Source organism: Canis lupus, chromosome 14, assembly GCF_011100685.1.
Source record: "Canis lupus familiaris isolate Mischka breed German Shepherd chromosome 14, alternate assembly UU_Cfam_GSD_1.0, whole genome shotgun sequence".
In the NCBI taxonomy this organism is placed as follows: domain Eukaryota; kingdom Metazoa; phylum Chordata; class Mammalia; order Carnivora; family Canidae; genus Canis; species Canis lupus.
Window position 1 is genome coordinate 939,042 of NC_049235.1, and position 23,668 is coordinate 962,709.

Consider the following 23,668-nt stretch of genomic DNA (forward strand, 5'->3'; position numbering starts at 1 on the left):
TTTGTTCAAATACATATTCTGGCCCTCTGTCCCTTTCGGCGCCCTCGGGAACTCCAATTAAACATAGGTTTTTCTTCCTCAGGCTGTCGTTTATTTCCCTTAATCTATCTTCATGGTCTTTTAATTGTTTGTCTCTTTTTTCCTCAGTTTCCCTCTTTGCTATCAACTTGTCTTCTATGTCACTCACTCGTTCTTCCACCTCGGTAACCCTCGTCGTTAGAACTTCTATTTTGGATTGCATCTCATTCAATTGATTTTTAATTTCTGCCTGATTAGCTCTAAATTCTGCAGTCATGAAGTCTCTTGAGTCCTTTATGCTTTTTTCTAGAGCCACCAGTAGCTGTATAATAGTGCTTCTGAATTGGCTTTCTGACATTGAATTGTAATCCAGATTTTGTAACTCTTTGGGAGAGAGGACTGTTTCTGATTCTTTCTTTTGAGGTGAGGTTTTCCTTCTAGTCATTTTGCTCAGTGCAGAGTGGCCAAAAGCAAGTTGTATTGGGAAAAGGAGAAAAAGAGAGGAGAGAAAGAAGGAAAGAAAAGAGAAAGAGAAAAAAAGGAAGAATAAAAAACGAAAAAAAAAGAAGAAAAAGAGAAAGAAAAAGAAAGGAGAAAAAAAGGGTGTGGGGGAAGGAAACAAATCAAAAAGCAATGCAAAACAAAACAAAACAAAACAAAAAAACAAACAAACAAACAAACAAAAAAACCAGGGGGGAGTATCTTCTGATTCTGTGTACTTTAAGTCCCTTGGCTTCTCCTGGAATTTGTCTGTCTAGCTGGTGTTCTGGGGGAGGGGCCCGCTGTGCTGATTTTCAGGTGTTAGCAGTTGGGGGAGCTGCTGTGCCCCTGCCTGGTGCAGGGCTCAGTGGGGGTTGTTTACCCCGTGAGGCCGCAGTAGGAACAGCCCCAGTGGCGGGGCCAGTTCTGGAAACCTGGATTCAGCCCCCGCAGGAACTCTGGAGCTCTCTGTCTGCAGGGCCTGGAGGCTCCGGGGCGGGGCCGCTGATCTGCTCAGCTGGGGGCAGGAGCATCCTTGCTGTCCTGGGCCCTCCCGGCCTCTGCCTGTTCCTGGGTGAGGCCGGATCCTGGGCTGTGTCCCGGCGCCCTGTGCCCTGGGGCCTGCGCTGTTGGATTCGCGCTCCCGGCCCGCAGCGCCCTCCGAGGAGCCTCTTCCTCTGCCCGAGCCCCTCTGAGCTGCTCCGGGTCCCGCCGGGTCCCGCCGTGTGCGCTGCAGCCCTTAGGGAGCTCGGCGCACTCTCCTGGGCGCGCAGGTGCCTGTTAGTGTCCCCGGGAGCCCGAGGGCATCCCCGCCCTCCTGGGTCCTGCTCCAACTCGCTGCGAGCCCCTTTCCCCCCGGGAAGGTTGGTGCAGCTCCTGCTCCTCCGGGACGGGCCTCTCCTGTCCTGGGGACACTCGCCCCGGCCTCAGCCCAGCTCCTCGCGGGGCCCCTCCCCCTTGGAGGTTTTGTTTCTTTATTTCTTTTTTCCCGTCTTCCTACCTTGATAGAAGCGCGAACTCTTCTCACTGTAGCATTCCAGCTGTTCTCTCTTTAATTCTCAGGCCGAATTCATAGATTTTCAGGATAATTTGAAGGTTTTCTAGGTAATTTGGTGGAGACGGGTGATTTGGAGACCCTACTCTTCCACCATCTTGCCCCTCCCCCGCCATTCATCTTTCGATGGACTTCAGGGCTCCTTCCACAGTTTGGCTATTGTGGACATTGCTGCTATAATGACTGGGGTATAGGTGTCCTGCTGTTTCACTGCATCTGTATCTTTGGGGTAAATCCCCAGCAGTGCAATTGCTGGGTCGAGGGGCGGATCTATTTTTAACTCTTTGAGGAACCTCCTCACAGTTTTCCAGAGTGGCTGCATCAGTTCACATTCCCACCAACAGTGCAAGAGGGTTCCCCTTTCTCCACATCCTCTCCAGCATTTGTTTCCTGCCTTGTTAATTTTCCCCATTCTCACTGGTGTGAGGTGGTATCTCATTGTGGTTTTGATTTGTATTTCCCTGATGGCCAGTGATGCGGACCATTTTGTTATGTGCTTGTTGGCCATGTCTTTGTCTTCCTCTGTGAAATTTCTGTTCATGTCTTTTGCCCATTTTATGATTGGATTGTTTATTTCTTTGATGTTGAGTTTAATAAGTTCTTGGTAGATCTTGAAAACTAGCCTTTTACTGATAGGTCATTTGCAAATATCTTCTCCCATTCTTTTGGATTGTCTTTTAGTTTATGGACTGTTTCTTTTTCTTTGTGCAAAAGCTTCTTATGTTGATGAAGTCACAATAGTTCCTTTTTGTTTTGTTTCTCTTGCCTTCATATCTTGTAAGAAGTTGGCTGTGGCCAAGTTCAAAAAGGGTGTTGCCTGTGTTTTCCTCTAGGATTTGATGGATTCTTGTCTCACATTTAGATCTTTCATCCATTTTGAGTTTATCTTTTTGTATGATGTAAGAGAATGGTCTAGTTTCCTTCTTCTGCACATGTCCGCCCAACTGTCCCAGCACCATTTATTGAAGAGACTGTCCTTTTTCCAGTGGATAGTCTTTCCTGCTTTGTCGAATATTACCTGACCATAGAGTAGAAGGCCCATTTCTGGATTCTCTATTAAATAAATAAATTATTTTAAAAAGTTGTAGATCTTGGTATACATTCAGATGTTTGACTGATTTGTAAGATTTCACCTAGCTTCTTAGGAAAGTATGTGTGTGTGTACTCATCTCACAAGCTCTACCAATGTCAGTAGATACCAATGGTGATTATTCTCAAAAATAAATTATTTGAAAAAGAAGGAAATAGCAAATAACTGACAAATGAAATATAACTCATTTTGTATATATTAAAATAAATAAAATCTGTTCTGTTTAAAAAAAAAAAAACCCTGAACAAACAGAGAAAGGAAATAATAAAGTCTCTTTCCAGAAATAAAAGACACAACAACTAAGAACAATAGGAGAACAGATTAATGGATCCAGGGGTAAGTTCCTTCGAAAGATAAAGAAAATTAATAAAACTCTAATGAGGACTCAAATGAACAAAAACAGAAATAACAGAATAATAGCACTGAAATCACAGAAATACACTAGTTCTAACAGAATGTTACAAAAAAAAGTCAACAAATTGAGCAATTTCGAGTAAGTGGATATGTTCCAAGAATCATACGAACTACCAAAACTGAACCAGAAAGAAATAGAAAATGTGAACAGATCAATTACTACCAATCAGCGGGGAGCCTGATTCTCCCTCCCTGTCTTTCACCTACCTCCACTAATGCTCTGTCTCTGTCTCTCTCTCAAATGAATAAATAAAATCTTTTTTTTTTTATAAAAGAAGAGTTAACATGTATTCTTTTCAAACTATTCAAAAAATAGAAGAGGAAAGAAGACTGCCAAATCCATTTTATGAAACCAGCATTACCCTGATACCAAAACAAGATAAAGGCAAGATGAAAAAAGGAACTAAAGTCCAATATTCCTGATGAATAGAGATGCAAAATCCTCAAGGAAATAGTAACAAACCAAACTGAACAATACATTAAAAATATTCAAACTGAGCAATATATTAACAAATATAGCATTTGTTCCCTGGATGAACATGTTCCCCAATAATGACAAATTATTCAATATGACACATGAAGTCAATAAAAGAACATACAAAAATACATATTATCAACTCAATAGATGCAGAAAAAATATTTGACAAAGTACAACATTCATTGTTGATAAAAGCTCTCAACATAGTGTGTACAGGGGAACATACCTCAACACAATGAAGGTCTTATATGAAAAACCTACATCTAACATCATATTCAAAGGAGAAAAACTGAGAACACTTCCTCTAAGGTCAAGAAAAAGGGTATTATTATTATAGTATATTGTAGTATTATTCTACATACTACCAGAAGTTCTAGACACAACAATCAGACAACAGCAACAACAAAAGAAAAGGCATGCAAATGAATAAGGAAAAAGTAAAACTTTCACTATTTTCAGATGACATAATGCTTTATAGAGGAAACCCTAAAGAATCCACCAAAAACATTACTAGAAGTGATAAATTAATTAATCAAGTCACACGATATAAAGAAAATGTATAGAAATCTGCTGTATTTCTATACACCAATGATGGAGCAGCAGAAGGAGAAGTTAAGAAAACAATTCTAAAAAGAAAATAAAGCAATTCTATTTACAATTGCACCAAAAAATAGTAAGATTCCATGAATGAAATTGACCAAAAAGGTGAAACACCTGTACTCTGAAAGCTATAAAAGATTGGTTAAAGAAACTGAAAATGACACAAGGAAATGGAAAGACATGGGATGCCTGGGTGGCTCAGTGGTTGAGCATCTGCCTTTAGCTTAGGGCATGATCCCACAGTCCTGGGATTCAGTCCTGCATCAGGCTCCCCACAGGGAGCCTGCTTCTCCTTCTGCCTGTGTCTCTGCCTCTCTCTCTGTGTCTCTCATGAATAAATAAATAAAATATTTTTAAATAGAAAGTCATTCCATCCTGAGGAATTGGAAGAATAATTATTAAAATGTCCATAATACTGAGAGGAATCTATACATTTAATGCAATCCCTATCAAAATGCTAGCAGTATTTTTCACAAAACTAGAGAAAAAATAATTTAAAGTTTGTATGGAACCACAACAGAACCCAAAGTGTCAACACAATCTTGAAAAATAAAAACTATGGAACTCTTCTGAAAGTAATTGAGGAAGACACAAAGAAATGGAAAAATATTTCATGCTCATCGATTGGAAGAATTAATATTGTGAAAATGTCAGTGCTACCCAGGGCAATTTACACATTTAATGAAACCCTTATCAAAATACCATGGACTTTCTTCAGAGAGTTGGAACAAATCATCTTAAGATTTGTGTGGAATCAGAAGAGACCCCGAATAGCCAGGGGAATATTAAGAAAGAAAACCATAGCTGGGGGCATCACAATGCCAGATTTCAGGTTGTACTACAAAGCTGTGGTCATCAAGACAGTGTGGTCCTGGCACAAAAACAGACACATAGATCAATGGAACAGAGTAGAGAATCCAGAAGTGGACCCTCAACTCTATGGTCAACTAATATTCGACAAAGCAGGAAAGGCTATCCACTGGAAAAAAAAGACAGTGTCTTCAATAATTGGTGCTGGGAAAATTGGACATCCACATGCAGAAGAATGAAACTAGACCATTCTCTTGCCCCATACACAAAGATAAACTCAAAAATGGATGAAAGATCTAAATGTGAGACAAGATTCCATCAAAATCCTAGAGGAGAACACAGGCATCACCCTTGTTGAACTCAGCCACAGTAACTTCTTGCAAGAGACATACATGAAGGCAAGAGAAACAAAAGTAAAAATGAACTATTGGGACTTCATTAAGATAAGAAGTTTTTGCACAGCAAAAGAAACAGTCCACAAAACTAAAAGACAACCTACAGAATGGAGGAAGGTATTTGCAAATGACGTATCAGATAAAGGTCTAGTTTCCAAGATCTATAAAGAACTTATTAAACTCAACAGCAAAGAGACAAACAATCCAATCATGAAATGGGCAAAAGACATGGACAGAAATCTCACAGAGGAAGACATAGCCATGGCCAACATGCATATGAGAAAATGTTCTGCATCACTTGCCATCAGGGAAATACAAATCAAAACCACAATGAGATACAACGTCACAGTAGTGAGAATCGGGAAAATTAACAAGGCAGGAAACCAAAAATGTTGGAGAGGATGTGGAAAAAGGTGAACCCTCCTGCACTGTTGGTGGGAATGTGAACTGGTGCAGCCACTCTGGAAAACTGTGTGGAGGTTCCTCAAAGAGTTAAAAATAGACCTGCCCTACGACCCAGCAACTGCACTGCTGGGGATTTACTCCAAAGATACAGATAGAGTGAAACGCCGGGACACCTGCACCCCGATGTTTCTAGCAGCAATGTCCACAATAGCCAAACTGTGGAAGGAGCTCAGTGTTCATCGAAAGATGAATGGATAAAGAATATGTGGTTTATGTAGACAATGGAGTATTATTCAGCCATTAGAAACGACAAATACCCACCATTTGGTTCGACGTGGATGGAACTGGGGGGTATTATGCTGAGTGAAATAAGTCAGTCGGAGAAGGACAAACATTATATGGTCTCTTTCATTTGGGGAATATAAAAAATAGTGAAAGGGAATAAAGGGGAAAGGAGAAAAATGAGTGGGAAATATCATAAAGGGAGACAGAACATGAAAAACTCCTAACTCTGGGAAACGAACTAGGGGTGGTGGAAGGGGAGGTGGGCGGGGGGTTGCGGGTACTGGGTGACCGGCACTGAGGTGGGCACTTGACGCAATGAGCACTGGGTGTTATTTTATATGTTGGCAAATTGAACACCAATAAAATATAAATTTATAAAAAAATGAAGTGGAGGTATTATGCTGATTGAAGTAAGTTAATCGGAGAATGACAAACGTTATATAATTTCACTCATTCATGGAATATAAAGAATAGTAAAGAGATTGAAAGAGAAAGTATTGAAAATGAATACGAAAAATCTGAGAGGGTGACAGTACATGAGAGACTCGTAACTCTCAGAAATGAACAAGGGGTAGTGGATTGGGAGGTGGGCGGGTGTATGTGATGACTGGGTGATGGGCACTGAGGGGGCACTTGATGGGATGAGTACTGGGTGTTTTGCTATATGTTGGCAAATGGAACTCAAATAAAAAATATACAAATCACTGAAAAAAAAAGCAATATTTAGAAAGATACTAGCTGGGGTTTGAAAAAAGCATAAAAGACACTAGAGGATTCCTTGCTGAAGAAATAATAGAACTAAATTCTAGTCAGGCTAAAGTAAAAATAGTATTTCTGAGATGCCATTAAAAATGGAGGCTCTACCTGGGTATTATGCTATATGTTGGCAAATTGAACTCCAATAAAAAAATTAAAAAACAAAGTAATAATAAATAAGTAAATAAGTAAATAAATAAATATTTATTGATCGATTATTTTGCCAAACTCTTGCAAAAAAAATGGAGGCTCTAACTGGGTGTTATTCTATATGTTGGCAAATTGAACTCCAATAAAAAGAAATATATATGTTAAATGGAAGCTCTAACAGCTAGTGTAAATGATGCAGAATTGAATGTCAGTGATATAGAAGACAAAATATTGGAAAGTATGGAAGCTGAAAAGGAGGCAATAAAATCTACTGGATCATGACAGGAGTCTTGTAGTCATCAGTGAAATAAAAACCACAGTAATAGTTGAATCATAGGGGTTTCAGAAGATGAGGAAAGAGAGAGGAGTAGGTTATTCGAGCAAGTTACGGCTGAGAACTTCCCTAAACTGGGAATGGAAACAAGTATTCATGTCCGGGAGGCACAGAGAGCCCCCCTCAAAATCAATAAAAATACGTCAACACCTCAAACACGTATAGTGAAGCTTGCAAGTTTCAGAGATAGAGAGGAAATCCTGAAAGCAGCATAGGACAAGAGGTCCTTAATCTACAAGTGTAGAAACAGAAGGGGCACAGTAGACCTGTCCACAGAGATGTGGCAGGCCAGAAAGGACTGGCGAGTTTTATTCAAGTTGTTAAATGGGGAAAATATGCAGATAAGAATACAAATGACAGCAAGGCTGTCATTCAGAATAGGAGAGATAAAGAGCTTCCAGGACAAACAGAAACTAAAAGAAACTGTGAAACACAGCCAGCCCTGCAAGAAATATTAAAAAGGATACTTTATGGAAAGAAAAAGCCCAAAATTAACATACCGGAAAGGATGTGACAATCTAAAGAAACAGTGAATTTACAGGTAACACAATGGCCCTAAATTCATGTCTTTCAATAGTTACTATGAATGTAAATGGGATAAATGCTCCAGTCAAAAGACACAGGGTTTCAGATTGGATTTAAAAAGCAAGATCCATCAATATTCTGTCTATGAGAGATTCATTTTAGACCCAAAGACACCTCCAGATTGAAAGTGAAAGGATGCAGAAGCATTTATCATCCTAATAGACATCAAAAGAAAAGTAGGATCTAATCCTTATATCATACAAATTTGATTTTAAGCCAAAGGTTGTAATAAGAGATGAAGAGGGACACTATATCATACTTAAAGGATCTATCCAACATGAATATCTAACAATTGTAAATATTTATGTTCATTACTTGGCAACTTCCAATTATATAAACCAATTAATAACAAAATTAAACACATTGATAGCAGTACAGTAATAATATGGGACTGTAACACCCTATTCACTGCAATGGACAGATTATCTAAGCAGAAGATCAACAAGGAAACAAAGGCTTTGAATGACACGCTGTACCAAATGAACTTCACAGATATATACAGAACATTCCATCCGAATGCAATTGAAGTCTTAACCAGTATTGAAAGATTGAAATTATTCACTGCATATTATCCGGCCACAATTCTTTAAAACTTGAGCTCCACTCCAAGGGGAAATTTGGAAGGAACACAAATACATGGATGTTAAAGGATTTCCTACTAAGAATGAATGAATCAACCAGGGAATTAATAAAGAATTGAAAATAATTCATGGATGGGATGCTTGGGTGGCTCAGCTGTTGAGTGTCTGCCTTCGGCCGGGGCATGATCCCGGGATCCGGGATTGAGTCCCACATAGAGCTCCTTGCAGGGAGAGCCTGTTTTTCCCTCTGCCTGTGTCTCTGCCTCTCTGTCTCTCTGTATCTTTCATGAAAAAATGAATAAAATCTTAAAAAAATTCATGGAAACAAATGAAAATTAAAACACAACAGTTCAGAAATTTTGGGATGCAGCAGAGGCAGTCCTAAGAGGGAAGTATTTAGCAATATAAGGCCTTTCTCAAGAAACCAGAAAAATTTCAAATACACAAACTAGTCTTATACCTAAAGGAGATGGAGAAAGGACACTTAATAAAGCCTAAACCAAGCAGAAGAGGAGAAGATTAAAGCAGAAATAAATTAATTAGAAACCAAAAGAACAATAGGCAAATCAACAAAACCAGGAGCTGATACTTTGAAAGGATAAATAAGATTGATAAACCCCTAGCAGATTTATCACACAGTAAAGAAAAAGAACCCAATTATAGAAATCACAAATGACTGAGAGATCACAACCAACACTGAAGAAATACAAACTAGTAAAAGAACATATTATGAGAACTATATGTCAACAATGAAACAATCTGGAAGAAGTGGATGCATTCCCAGAAACATGTAAACTACTGAAGCTGAAACAGGAAGAAATAGAAAACCTAAACAGACCCCTAACCAGCAAGGAGATTGAAGCAGTCATAAAAAATCTCCAAATGAACAAGAGTCCAGGGCCAGATGGCTTCCCAGGGGAATTCTATCAAACATTTAAAGACATTGGGGTGCAGGTGTCCTGGCGTTTCACTGCATCTGTATCTTTGGGGTAAATCCCCAGCAGTGCAATTGCTGGGTCTAGGGCAGATCTATTTTTAACTCTTTGAGGAACCTCCACCCAATGTTTATATCAGCAATGTCCACAATAGCCAAACTGTGGAAGGAGCCTCGGTGTCCACTGAAAGATGAATGGATAAAGAAGATGTGGTCTATGTATACAATGGAATATTACTCAGCCATTAGAAACGACAAATACCCACCATTTGCTTCAACGTGGATGGAACTGGAGGGTATTATGCTGAGTGAAATAAGTCAATCGCAGAAGGACAAGCATTATATGGTCTCATTCATTTGGGGAATATAAAAAATAGTGAAAGGGAATAAAGGGGAAAGGAGAAGAAATGAGTGGGAAATATTAGAGAGGGGTGACAGAACACGAGAGACTCCTAACTCTGGGAAATGAACAAGGGGTGGTGGAAAGGGAGGTGGATGGGGGGTAGGGGTGACTGAGTGATAGGCACTGAGGGGAGCACTTGATGGGATGAGCACTGGGTGTTATGCTTTATGTTGGTAAATTGAACTCCAATAAAAAGAAATAAAAAAAACATTTAAAGAAAAATTAGGGCAGCCCAGGTGGCTCAGTAGTTTAGCGTTGCCTTCAGCCCAGGGTGTGATCCTGGATTGAATCCCATGTCAGGTTCCCTGAATGGAGCCAGCTTCTCCCTCTTCCTATGTCTGTGCCTCTCTCTCTGTGTGTGTCTCTCATGAATAAACAAAATCTTTAAAAATAAATAAATAAGAAATAATAATACTCTTCTGAACCTATTTCAAGAAATAGATATGGAAGGAAAAATTCCAAACACTTTCTATGAGGCTAGTGTTCCCTTGATCACCAAAGAAGACAAAGAACCAGTAAAAATGAGAATCACAGACTAATATCCTTGATGAACATAGATGTCATTAGTCTCACCAACATACTAGCCAACAGTACATTAAAAGGATTATTCACCATGTCCAGTGGGATTTATTTCTGGGTTGCAAGAGTAGTTCAACATCCACAAATCAATCAATGTGATAGACTACATAATAGACAAGAACCATATGATCCTCTCAACTGATGCAGAAAAATCATTTGATAAAATACAACATCCATTCTTGATTAAAACTCTTCAAAGTGTAGGGACAGAGGCAATATGCCTCCATATCATCAAAACCATCTACAAAAACCCGCAATGAATATCATTCTCAAAGGGGAAAAACTGAAAGCTCTTCCCATAACATTAGGAACATGACAGGAATGTCCACTCCCACCCATGTTCTTCAACATAGTACTAGAAGCCCTAGCCAGAGTAATCATAAAACAAAAGGAAATAAAGGCATCCAAATGGGCAAAGAAGAAGTCAAATTCACTCTTCAGAGATGACATCATACTCTATGTGGAAACCTAAACCTAAAAGACTCCCTATCCTAAAATTGCTAAATCTTATGTAAGAATTAAACAACATGGCAGGATATAAAATCAATGCACAGAAATCAGTTGCATTTCTACATACTAAAAATGAGATAGAAGAAAGATGAATTAAGGAATTGATCACATTTACAGTTGCACAATAAAACAGAAGATATGTAGGAATAAACCCAACCAAAGAGGTACAGGATCTGTACTCAGATAACCATATAACACTTATGAAAGAAATTTAGGTAGACATAAATAAATGAAAAAAAATTCATGCTCATGGAATGGAAAAAAAACTGCCAAAATGTCTATACTACCCAGACCAATACATTTAATGCAATCCTTATCTAAATACCATTGACATTTTTCGGAGACCTGAACTAAATAATCCTAAGATCAGTATAGAACCAGAAAAGACACTGAACAGCCAAAGAAATGTAAAAAAAAAAAACCAAAGCTGGAGGGTCACAATGCCTGACTTCAAGCTGTATTAAAAGCTGTGATCATCAAGACAGTATGGTGCTAGCACAAAACCAGACACACAAATTAATGGAACAGAATAGAGAACTCAGATATGTATCCTCAACTCTATGGTAAGCTCATCTTTGACAAAGCAATAAAGAATATCCACTGGAAAAAAGACAGTCTATTCAACAAAAGGTGTTGGGAAAACTAGAGAACTGCATGCAAAAGAATGAAACTTGACCATTCTTTTACACCATACACAAAAATAAACTCAAAATTGGTGAAAAACTTAAAGGTAAGAAAGGAATTCATCAAAATCCTAGAGGAGAACACAGGCAGCAACTTTTTTGACCTCAAGTCACAACAACTTTTTGCTAGATACGTCTCCAAAGGCAAAAGAAAGAAAGGGATAAATGAAGTATTGGTACCTCATTGAGATAAAAACCTCTTTCACAGCAAAGGAAATGGTCAACAAAATCAAAAGATAACCAACAGAATGGGAAAAGATATTTGCAAATGACATATCAGATAAAGGGCTAGTATCCAAGATCTATAAAGAACTTATTAAACTCAACCTCCCCCCAAAATACAGTCAAGAAATGGTTAGAAGACATGAATAGACATCTTTCCAAAGATGACACCCAGATGGCAAACAGACACATGGAAAAATTACTCAAAATCACGCAGCTTTGGGAAATACAAATCCAAACCTTACCTCACAACAGTGAGAATGGCTAAATTAATCAGTCAGAAAACAATAGATGTTGGTGAGGATGCAGAGAAAGATGAACCCTCTTACACTGTTGGTGGGAAGGCAAACTGGTGCAGCCACTCTGGAAAATAGTATGGAGTTTCCTTAAAAAGTTACAAATAGAAGTATCCTACAACCAAGCAATTGTACTCTGGAGTATTTATCCAAAGGATACAAATATTGTGTTCTGAATGGGCATCTTCACGCCAATGTTTATAGCAGCAATGTCACAGTAGCCAAATTATGGAAAGAGGTGAGATGTCCATCAACAGATGAATGAATAAAGAAGAAGACAATGAGTCCAGTTACCATCCCTTATTAATCTTTTATGGGACATTTCAAGGTCAGAAAGTTGACAAGAAAGGCTATTATTACTTCTAAGAACTGGGCCAAACTCTCCTGTCTCTGGATCTGCCATATCCACATATCTGAATGGGGAATGAGATTCAAATTATCAATACAGGGATCCCTGGGTGGCGCAGCGGTTTGGCGCCTGCCTTTGGCCCAGGGCGTGATCCTGGAGACCCGGGATCGAATCCCATGTCGGGCTCCCGGTGCTTGGAGCCTGCTTCTCCCTCTGCCTATGTCTCTGCCTCTCTCTCTCTCTCTGTGACTATCATAAAAAATAAAAAAAAATTGTAAAAAAAAAAAACAAATTATCAATACAAAGAATGAGTTTTCAATTTAAATTCCAGATGACTGCTGGGAGAAAGTTACAGAGCTGTTGGATAGAAACAGTAAGCACAGATGATGAGAGTCAGAACCCGTGTGTGTGTGTGTGTGTGTGTGTGTGTGTGTGTGAGAGAGAGAGAGAGAGAGAGAGAGAAATTGAGAGTCTTTCATATGATTAAATATAAAGTTTTAAAAAGTCCCAAACTACCATAGTAACAACACTTTGTGTTTGTAGAATTTATATTGTGGATGAGAACATTTTTGCAACACATATGCAGAGATGCACACACACTTTAAACAATGAAATAGAAGCATAACTTTTATATTAACAGAATCAGGACTTAAGAGATAAATCAGGAAGGATAAAATAAGAAAAGCAGATATAAAATAAAGAAAACCATAAATCTTAGAAATGTAATTAATTAAAATAAAAATAAAATAAATGGAATGCATTCTGGATCCAATACAGTGAAAGGATTATTTATTTAATTAGAAGACAATAATGATATATGTGCCCAGTATGTAGCAAAGAAAATAAGAAATATGAAATGTTACAATATGGGGGGATTGGGAGTTATGACTTGTGGGTGATTAAAATATCTATGGAGTTTACAATCTTAAATAAGATACCCAAAGCCTAAACACTATATAATACACTGGGAAATTTTACAATTTCCCACATTATGATTAATTAAATATTTGAAGTATCATTAACATTTGTTATATCATGATATAGTAATCATAAGCATATTGCTATTATCTTACACATGCATGGAATTGAAATACTGTTTTACATAAACACAAGGAAGAAAGTGGGGATGGGAGGATTGTGAGAGACCTAAGACATTTCAATTTCAAAACATAAGTTTGAGAAGTTGGGAAGGTTGTACTGTGACACAGTCAAAATATTAAGATAAGCTGAGTCTGAATCTGGATTTGTCCTCAAGATGCTGAAATAAGTGCATTATGAGGGGAATAGAGTTCATCCTTATCAGTTTATTCCAGTGTTGCTCATTATTAAGCACAAAAGCCAAGTAGAACACGAGCATAGTTGTTAAATGAGCCCACAGCCGCCAATGAAAGCTCATCTTTCTGTTCTACTACCTCAAATTAATGAGTAAACAATTGTCCTCCCATTCTCAATACACTTGTCATCACAGACACAATGTGTTTAATGATAAACAAATGGTTTGTACATCATATCTGAGAAGTACATCTGATCTCAGGAGAAATGTAAAACTTTTTCTCAAAGTTACTGTTTGTTTCCACTGTTGCTGATTGAGTAAATGTGGATCTTCATTACCATCAGAATGCCACAGAGAGCTGATTTAGAGACCGAAGGGATGTGGTAAGAAGCTCTCTTCTCCTGGGATAGACTACAATGCTTGTCATTTCTTCTGTTTCATTATAATTTCTAATGGTTGTGCTGCAGCTCTCTAACAAGTCCCTGAGGACATCCAGAGCAGAGCTTTCACTGGCAGGGCTCTCAGCTCCAGGAAGTTAATAAGTAAAAAAAAAAAAAAAAGCTGCTTTGGAGCCTTCCTGCCCCATTTAAAAGGCAATTTAAATCTTTGCTCAGTCCCCATGACTTTAATTATTCTCTATTTAAATAGTTTCACCGGGAGGCCAAGTGATTATCACGTTGGAGAAACCAAACCACCTCAGGGAGCTTATGGTGGAATGTATCCATATGTATCCATTGAAAGAAAGCCATCACTTTAAATTCAAACTATTAGGTAGTGCAAATGCTTTATTGATTCTCAACAAGTTGTTTTTGTTTTTGTTGTTGTTCTTGTTTGCATACACCCTAACTCCCCTTTGAAAAACAGACAGGATGCATATTCGGAGACCTCCATTATTACACAAACTTCAGGAGGAAAGATACATTTATCAACCCAACCATCACTAAAAATCAATTTTTTAAATAAATTTATTTTTTATTTATTTTTTTAGGTATTTTATTTATTTTATTTTTTTAATAAATTAATTTTTTATTGGTGTTCAATTTACCAACAGACAGAATCCCGTCAAGTGTCCCCCTCAGTGCCTGTCAACCATTCACCCCCACCACCCGCCCTCCTCCCCTTCCACCATCCCTAGCTCATTTCCCAGAGTTAGGAGTCTTTATGTTCTGTCTCCCTTTCTGATATTTCCCACACATTTCTTCTCCCTTCCCTTATATTCCCTTTCACTATTATTTATATTCCCCAAATGAATGAGAACATACACTGTTTGTCCTTCTCCGATTGACTTACTTCACTCAGCATAATACCCTCCAGTTCCATCCATGTTGGAGCAAATGGTGGGTATTTGTCGTTTCTAATGGCTGAGTAATATTCCATTGTATACATAAACCACATCTTCTTTATCTATTCATCTTTTGATGGACACCGAGGCTCCTTCCACAGTTTGGCTATTGTGGACATTGCTGCTAGAAATATCGGGGTGCAGGTGTCCCAGCGTTTCATTGCATCTGAATCTTTGGTGTAAATCCCCAACACTGCAATTGATGGGTCGTAGGGCAGGTCTATTTTTAACTCTTTGAGGAACCTCCACACAGTTTTCCAGAGTGGCTGCACCAGTTCACATTCCCACCAACAGTGCAAGAGGGTTCCCTTTTCTCCGCATCCTCTCCAACATTTGTGGTTTCCTGCCTTGTTAATGTTCCCCATTCTGATTGGTGTGAGGTGGTAACTCATTGTGGTTTTGATTTGTATTTTCCTGATGGCAAGTAATGCAGAGCATTTTCTCATGTGCTTGTTGAACATGTCTATGTCTTCTTCTGTGAGATTTCTCTTCATGTCTTTTGCCCATTTCATAATTGGATTGTTTGTTTCTTTAGTGTTGAGTTTAACAAGTTCTTTATAGATCTTGGAAATCAGCCCTTTATCTGATATGTCATTTGCAAAAATCTTCTCCCATTCTGTAGGTTGTCTTTTTGTTTTGTTGACTGTATCCTTTGCTGTGCAGAATCTTCTTATCTTGATGAAGTCCCAATAGTTCATTTTTGCTTTTGTTTCTTTTGTCCTCATGGATGTATCTTGCAAGAAGTTACTGTGGCCGAGTTCAAAAAGGGTGTTGCCTGTATTCTACTCTAGGATTTTGATGGAATCTGTCTCACATTTAGATCTTTCATCCATTTTGAGTTTATCGTTGTGTATGGAGAAAGGGAGAGGTCTAGTTTCATTCTTCTGCATGTGGATGTGCAATTTTCCCAGCACCATTTATTGAAGAGACTGTCTTTCTTCCAGTGGATAGTCTTTCCTCCTTTATCGAATATCAGTTGACCATAAAGTTCAGGGTCCACCTCTGGGTTCTCTATTCTGTTCCATTGATCTATGTGTCTGTTTTTGTGCCAGTACCACATTGTCTTGATGACCACAGCTTTGTAGCACAACCTGAAATCTGGCATTGTGATGCCCCCAGATATGGTTTTCTTTTTTAAAATTCCCCTGGCTATTCGGGGTCTTTTCTGATTCCACACAAATCTTAAAATAATTTGTTCTAACTGTCTGAAGAAAGTCCATGGTATTTTGATAGGGATTGCATTAAACGTGTACATTGCCCTGGGTAACATTGACATTTTCACAATATTAATTCTGCCAATCCATGAGCATGGACTATTTTTCCATCTCTTTGTGTCTTCCTCAATTTCTTTCAGAAGTGTTCTATAGTTTTTAGGGTATAGATCCTTTCCCTCTTTGGTTAGGTTTATTCCTAGGTATCTTATGCTTTTGGGTGCAATTGTAAATGGGATGGACTCTTAATTTCTTTCTTCAGTCTCATTGTTAGTGTGTAGAAATGCTACTGACTACTGGGCATTGATTTTGTATCCTGCCACACTGCCAAATTGCTGTATGAGTTCTAGCAATCTTGGGGTGGAGGCTTTAGAGTTTTCTGTGTTGAGTATCATGTCATCGGCGAAGAGGGAGAGTTTGACTTCTTTGACATTTTGAATGCCTTTAATGTCTTTTTGTTGTCTGATTGCTGAGGCTAGGACTTCCAGTACTATGTTGAATAGCAGTGGTGAGAGCGGACATCCCTGTGTTGTTCCTGATCTTAGGGGAAAGGCACCCAGTGCTTCCCCATTGAAAATGATATTTGCTGTGGGCTTTTCGTAGATGACTTTTAATATGTTGAGGAATGTTCCCTCTATCCCTACACTCTGAAGAGTTTTGATCAGGAATGTATGCTGTATTTTGTCAAATGCTTTCTCTGCATCTAATGAGAGGATCATATGGTTTTTGGTTTTTCTCTTGCTGATATGATGGATCACACTGATTGTTTTACGAGTGTTGAACCAGCCTTGTGTCCCGGGAATAAATCCTACTTGGTCATGGTGAATAATTTTCTTAATGTTGTGTTGTATCCTATTGGCCAGTGTTTTTTTTTTTAATTTTTATTTATTTATGATAGTCACAGAGAGAGAGAGAGAGAGAGAGGCAGAGACATAGGTAGAGGGAGAAGCAGGCCCCATGCACCGGGAGCCTGACGTGGGATTCAATCCTGGGTCTCCAGGATCGAGCCCTGGGCTAAAGGCAGGTGCTAAATCGCTGCGCCACCCAGGGATCCCCTATTGGCCAGTGTTGTTGAGAATTTTTGCATGCATGTTCATCAGGGATATTGGTCTGTAATTCTCCTTTATGGTGGCGTCTTTGTCTGGTTTTGGAATGAAGGTGATGCTAGCCTCATAGAATGAATATCGAAGTACTCCATCTCTTTCTCTCTTTCCAAACAGCTGTAGTAGAATAGGTATGGCTTCTTCTTAAACGTTTGATAGAATTCCCCTGGGAAGCCATCTGGCCCTGGACTCTTGTGTCTTGGGAGGTTTTTAATAAATGCTTCAATTTCCTCCCTGGTTATTGGCCTGTTCAGGTTTACTATTTCTTCCTGTTCCAGTTTTGGTAGTTTGTGGCTTTCCAGGAATGCGTCCATTTCTTCTAGATTGCCTAATTTATTGGTGTATAGCTGTTCATAATATGTTTTTAAAATCGTTTTTATTTCCTTGGTGTTGGTAGTGATCTCTCCTTTCTCATTCATGATTTTATTAATTTGAGTCTTCTCTCTCTTCTTTTTAATAAGGCTGGTTAATGGTTTATCTCTCTTATTAATTCTTTCAAAGAACCAACTCCTGGTTTTGTTGATCTGTTCCACAGTTCTTGTGGTCTCGAATTTGTTGAGTTCTGCTCGAATCTTTATTAACTCTCTTCTCCTTCTGGGTGTAGGATCTATTTTCTGCTTTTTCTGTAGCTCCTTTCGGTGTAAGGTTAGCTTTTGTATTAAGTTCTTTCCAGTTTTTGAATGGATTCTTGTATTGTGATGTATTTCCCCTTCAGGACTGCTTTTGCTGCATCCCAAAGATTTTGAACGGTTGTATCTTCATTCTCATTAGTTTCCATGAATCTTTTTAATTCTTCCTTAGTTTCCTGGTTGACCCTTTCATCTTTTAGCAGGATGGTCCTTAACCTCCACATGTTTGAGGTCCTTTCAAACTTCTTGTGGGTTAGTTGTAATTTCAAGGCATTCTGGTCTGAGAATATGCAGGGGACGATCCTAATCTTTTGGTATTGGTTCAGACCCGATTTGTGACCCAGTATGTGGTCTATTCTGGAGAAAGTTCCATGTGCACTTGAGAAGAATGCGTATTCAGTTGGGTTTATTTATTTATTTATTTATTTTTTTCAGTTGGGTTTAAATGTAAAGTTCTGTAGATATCTGTGAAATCCATCTGGTCCAGTGTATCATTTAAAGCTCTCGTTTCTTTGGAGATGTTGTGTTTAGAAGACCCATTGAGTGTAGAAGGCACTAGATTGAAGTCACCAAGTATAAGTGTATTATTATCTAAGTATGTCTTAACTTTGGTTCTTAATTGATTGATGTATTTGTCAGCTCCCACATTCGGGGCATATATATTGAGGATTGTTAAGTCCTCTTGTTGGATACATCCTTTACGTATGATATAGGTCCCTCTTCATCTCTCACTACAGTCTTCAGGGTAAATTTTAGTTTATCTGATATAAGGATGGCTACCCCTGCTTTCTTTTGAGGACCATTTGAATGGTAAATAGTTCTCTAACCTTTTATTTTCAGGCTGTAGGTGTCCTTCTGTCTAAAATGAGTCTCTTGTAGACAGCAAATAGATGGGTCCTGCTCTTTTATCCAGTCTGAAACCCTGTGCGTTTTGATGGGGTCATTAAGCCCGTTCACATTCAGAGTTACTATTGACAGATATGAGTTTAGTGTCATCATGATATCTATTCAGTCCTTGTTTTTGTGGATTTTTCCACTGGACTTCTTCTTAAAGGGGAATTTTAAGAGTCCCCCTTAAAATTTCTTGCAGAGCTGGTTTGGAGGTCACATATTCTTTCAGTTCCTGCCTGTCTTGAAAGCTCTTTATCTCTCCTTCCATTTTGAATGAGAGCCTTGCTGAATAAAGTATTCTTGGTTGCATGTTCTTCTCATTTAGGACCCTGTATATATCCTGCCAGCCCTTTCTGGCCTGCCAGGTCTCTGTGGAGAGGTCTGCTGTTACCCTAATACTCCTCCCCTTAAAAGTCAGAGATTTCTTTTCTCTTGCTGCTTTAAGGATCTTCTCTTTATCTTTGGAATTTGCAAGCTTACTATTAAATGTCGAGGTGTTCAATGGTTTTTATTGATTTTAGGGGGATCTCTCTATTTCCTGGATCTGAATGCCTTTACCCTTCCCAGATTAGGAAAGTTTTCAGCTATGATTTGTTCCAATACATATTCTGTACCTCTGTCCCTTTTGGCGCCCTCAGCAAACCCAATTTAATGTAGTTTTTCTTTCAGGCTGTCATTCATTTCCGTTAATCTATCCTCATGGTCTTTTAATTGTTTGTCTCCTTTTTCCTCACTTTCCCTCTTTGCCCATGTTGTGTCCAACTTCGGGAAACAGAGAAACCACCAAGAAGCCAACACTGATGCAAACACACGAGGGTTTATTTACAAGCTCAAACCTGGGTCCAAGTATACCCGACGCAGGGGAGCAGGGACTTGGACCCTGAGTCTGAGAGGCTTAGCAACTTATAGGGACCAGTGGCCAATGTGATACGCAGAAAGTTGCACAGTCATGCTGGTCCACTGAGCCGGATTTCCGATTAGGGTGTATCCTGGTCTTTGACTAGGGCGGGGCAGTGCCCTAAGTAATAAGCGCAAGGCAGGTGCAGCACAAAACAGTAAGTGCTTCACTCATTCATCCCCACCCCCTGCCCTCCTCCCCTTCCACCACCCCTAGTTCGTTTCCCAGAGTTAGGAGTCTTTATGTTCTATCTCCCTTTCTGATGTTTCCCACACATTCCTTCTCCCATCCTTTATATTCCCTTTCACTATTATTTATATTCCCCAAATGAATGAGAACATACACTGTTTGTCCTTCTCCGATTGACTTACTTCACTCAGCATAATACCCTCCAATTCCATCCATGTTGAAGCAAATGGTGGGTATTTGTCGTTTCTAATGGCTGAGTAATATTCCATTGTATACATAAACCACATCTTCTTTATCCATTCATCTTTCGATGGACACTGAGGGGGGCACTTGTCCGGTTGAACACTGGGTGTTATTCTGTATGTTGGTAAATTGAACACCAATAAAAAATCAATTTATTAAAAAAAAGATTTTTCAGAAAGCTTCACTAGTGTGAAGTATGGTATAGTATTTGGAAGAAAAAAAAAAAAAAAACAGTCAGTCCTGCTCTGTTTGTCCAGGCATAGAGGATTTTGTTAAATTTCCTGGGTCCCACACCATCAACTTGTCTTCTATGTCACTCACTCGTTCTTCCACCTCATTAACCCTGGTCGGTAGGACCTCTAGTTTGGATTGCATCTCATTCAATTGATATTTAATTTCTGCCTGATTGGATCTAAATTCTGCAGTCATGAAGTCTCTTGACTTTCTGCTTTTTTCTAGAGCCACCAGTAGCTTTATAATAATGCTTATGAATTGGCTTTCCGACATTGAATTGTAATCCAAATTTTGTAACTCTGTGGGAGAGAGGACTGTTTCTGATTCTTTCTTTTGAGGTGAGGTTTTCCTTCTAGTCATTTTGCTCAGTGCAGAGTGGCCAAAAACAAGTTGTATTGGGAAAAGGAGAAAACGAGAGGAGAGAAAGAAGGAAAGAAAAGAGAAAAAGAAAAAAGAAAAAAGGAAGAAAAAAAGAGAAGAAAAAAAGAAAAAAAGGGTGGGGAAACAAACAGAATTCAAAAAGCAAAAAAAAAGAAAAAAACAAAACAACAACAACAAAACAAAAAAAAAACCACGGGGGAGGTGGGAGTATCTTACGATTCTGTATACTTTAAGTCCCTTGACTTACCCTGGAACTTGTCCGTCTAGTTGGTCTTCCAGGGGAGGGGCCAGTTGTGATTTTCAGGTGTTAGCCCTTGGGGGAGCTGCTCTGCCCCTGCCTGGTGCAGGGCTCAGTGGGGGTTGTTTACCCTGTGAGGCCCCTGTAGGAACAACCACAGTGGGCGGCTGCCAGCTCTGGAGCCCTGGAGTCAGCTCCCGCAGTAACTCCGGAGCTCTCCATCCACAGGGACTGGAGGCTCCGGGGCAGGGCCACTGATCTGCTCAGCTCCAGGCAGGAGCGTCCTTGCAGTCCTAGGCCCTCCCGGCCTCTGCCTGTCCCAGGGGAGGCCGGATCCTGGGCTGTGTCCCGGCGCCCTGTGCTCCGGAGCCTGCGCTGTTGGATTCCGCTCCCGCTCCGCAGCCCCCTCCGCAGAGCTGCCCCCGAGCCCCCCCGAGCTGCTCCGGGTCCCGCCGTGCGCGCTGCAGCCCTTAGGGAGCTTGGCGCACTCTCCCGGGGCGCAGGTGCTGTTAGTGTCCCAGGGAGCCCGAGGGCATCCCTGTCCTCCTGGGGTCCAGCTCCAACTCCCTGCAGGCCCCTTCGTGTCCCGGAAGATTGGTGCAGCTCCTGCTTCTCTGCGACGGACCTTTCCTGTCCTGGGGGCACTTGCCCTGGCCTTATCCTGGCTCCTCGTGGGGCCCCTCCAACTTGGATGCCTTTTGTTTCTTTATTTCTTTTTTCCCGTCTTCCTACCTTGATAGAAGCACGAACTCTTCTCAGTGTAGCATTCCAGCTGTTCTCTCTTTAAATCTCAGGCCGAATTTGTAGATGTTCAGGATGATTTGAAGGTTATCTAGGTAATTTGGTGGGGACAGGTGACTTGGGGACCCTACTCTTCCACCATCTTGCCCTGCCTCCTCCTAAACATTCCTAAAATTTCATTTCTAATAATATTTCTGTTCAAATTTTACATTTTTTTCCTGATTCAGATATGGCAAATTATTTGTTCTAGTAATTTACCCAATTCTGGTTTCCCCAATATATTTTTTCATAAATATTCTCTAAAAATTATTTTAGGGTTTCCATTGCTATTTATTCAATCTTGTTTATGATTTTATTTATTTGAGCCCAACCTTCCTCAAAGAGCCTCTCTAAAATTTATCAATGTTATTGATCTTTTTAAAAAAAGTTCCTACTCCGAATAGCCAGGGGAATTTTAAAAAAGAAAACCATATGTGGGGGCATCACAATGCCAGATTTCAGGTTGTACTACAAAGCTGTGGTCATCAAGACAGTGTGGTACTGGCACAAAAACAGACACATAGATCAATGGAACAGAATAGAGAACCCAGAGGTGGACCCTGAACTTTATGGTCAACTGATATTCGATAAAGGAGGAAAGACTATCCACTGGAAGAAAGACAGTCTCTTCAATAAATGGTGCTGGGAAAATTGCACATCCACATGCAGAAGATGAAACTAGACCACTCTCTTGCACCATACACAAAGATAAACTCAAAATGGATGAAAAAATCTTAATATGAGACATAATTTCATCAAAATCCTAGAGTAGAACACAGACATCACCCTTTTTGAACCTGGCCACAGTAACTTCTTACAAGATTCATCCATGAAGGCAAGAGAAACAAAAGAAAAAATGAACTATTGGGACTTCATCAAGATAAGAAGCTTTTGCATAGCAAAGGATACAGTCAACAAAATGAAAAGACAACCTACAGAATGGGAGAAGATATTTGCAAATGACGTATCAGATAAAGGGCTAGTTTCCAAAGTCTATAAAGAACTTATTAAACTCAACAGCAAAGAAACAAACAATCCAATCATGAAATGGGCAAAAGACATGAAGAGAAATATCACAGAGGAAGACCTAGACATGGCCAATCAAGCACATGAGAAAATGCTCTGCATCACTTGTGATCATGGAAATACAAATCAAAACCACAATGAGATACCACCTCACACCAGTGAGAATGGGGAAAATTAACAAGGCAGGAAACCACAAATGTTGGAGAGGATGTGGAGAAAGGGGAACCCTCCTGCACTGTTGGTGGGAATGTGAACTGGTGCAGCCACTCTGGAAAACTGTGTGGAGGTTCCTCAAAGAGTTAAAAATAGACCTGCCCTACGACCCAGCAATTGCACTGTTGGGGATTTACCCCAAAGTTCAGATGCAATGAAACGCGGGGACAACTGCACCCCGATGTTTCTAGCAGCAATGGCCACAATAGCCAAACTGTGGAAGGAGCCTCGGTGTCCATCGAAAGATGAATGGATAAAGAAGATGTGGTTTATGTATACAAAGGAATATTACTCAGCCATTATAAACGACAAATATCCACTATATGCTTCGACGTGGATGGAACTGGAGGGTATTATGCTGAGTGAAGTAAGTCAATCGGAGAAGGGCAAACATTATATGGTCTCATTCATTTGGGGAATATAAAAAATAGTGAAAGGGACTAAAGAGGAAAGATTACCATTACCACCCCCCCACCACCATCCAGAACATGTTGTGAGCTTGCTTAGTAAATTTCCTTCACACATACTGCATGTGCTGTTAAAACCGATACTTGTATGCTATTATCCTGGCTAAGCACAGGGACTCAGTTTCCTCCTATTCTCAGG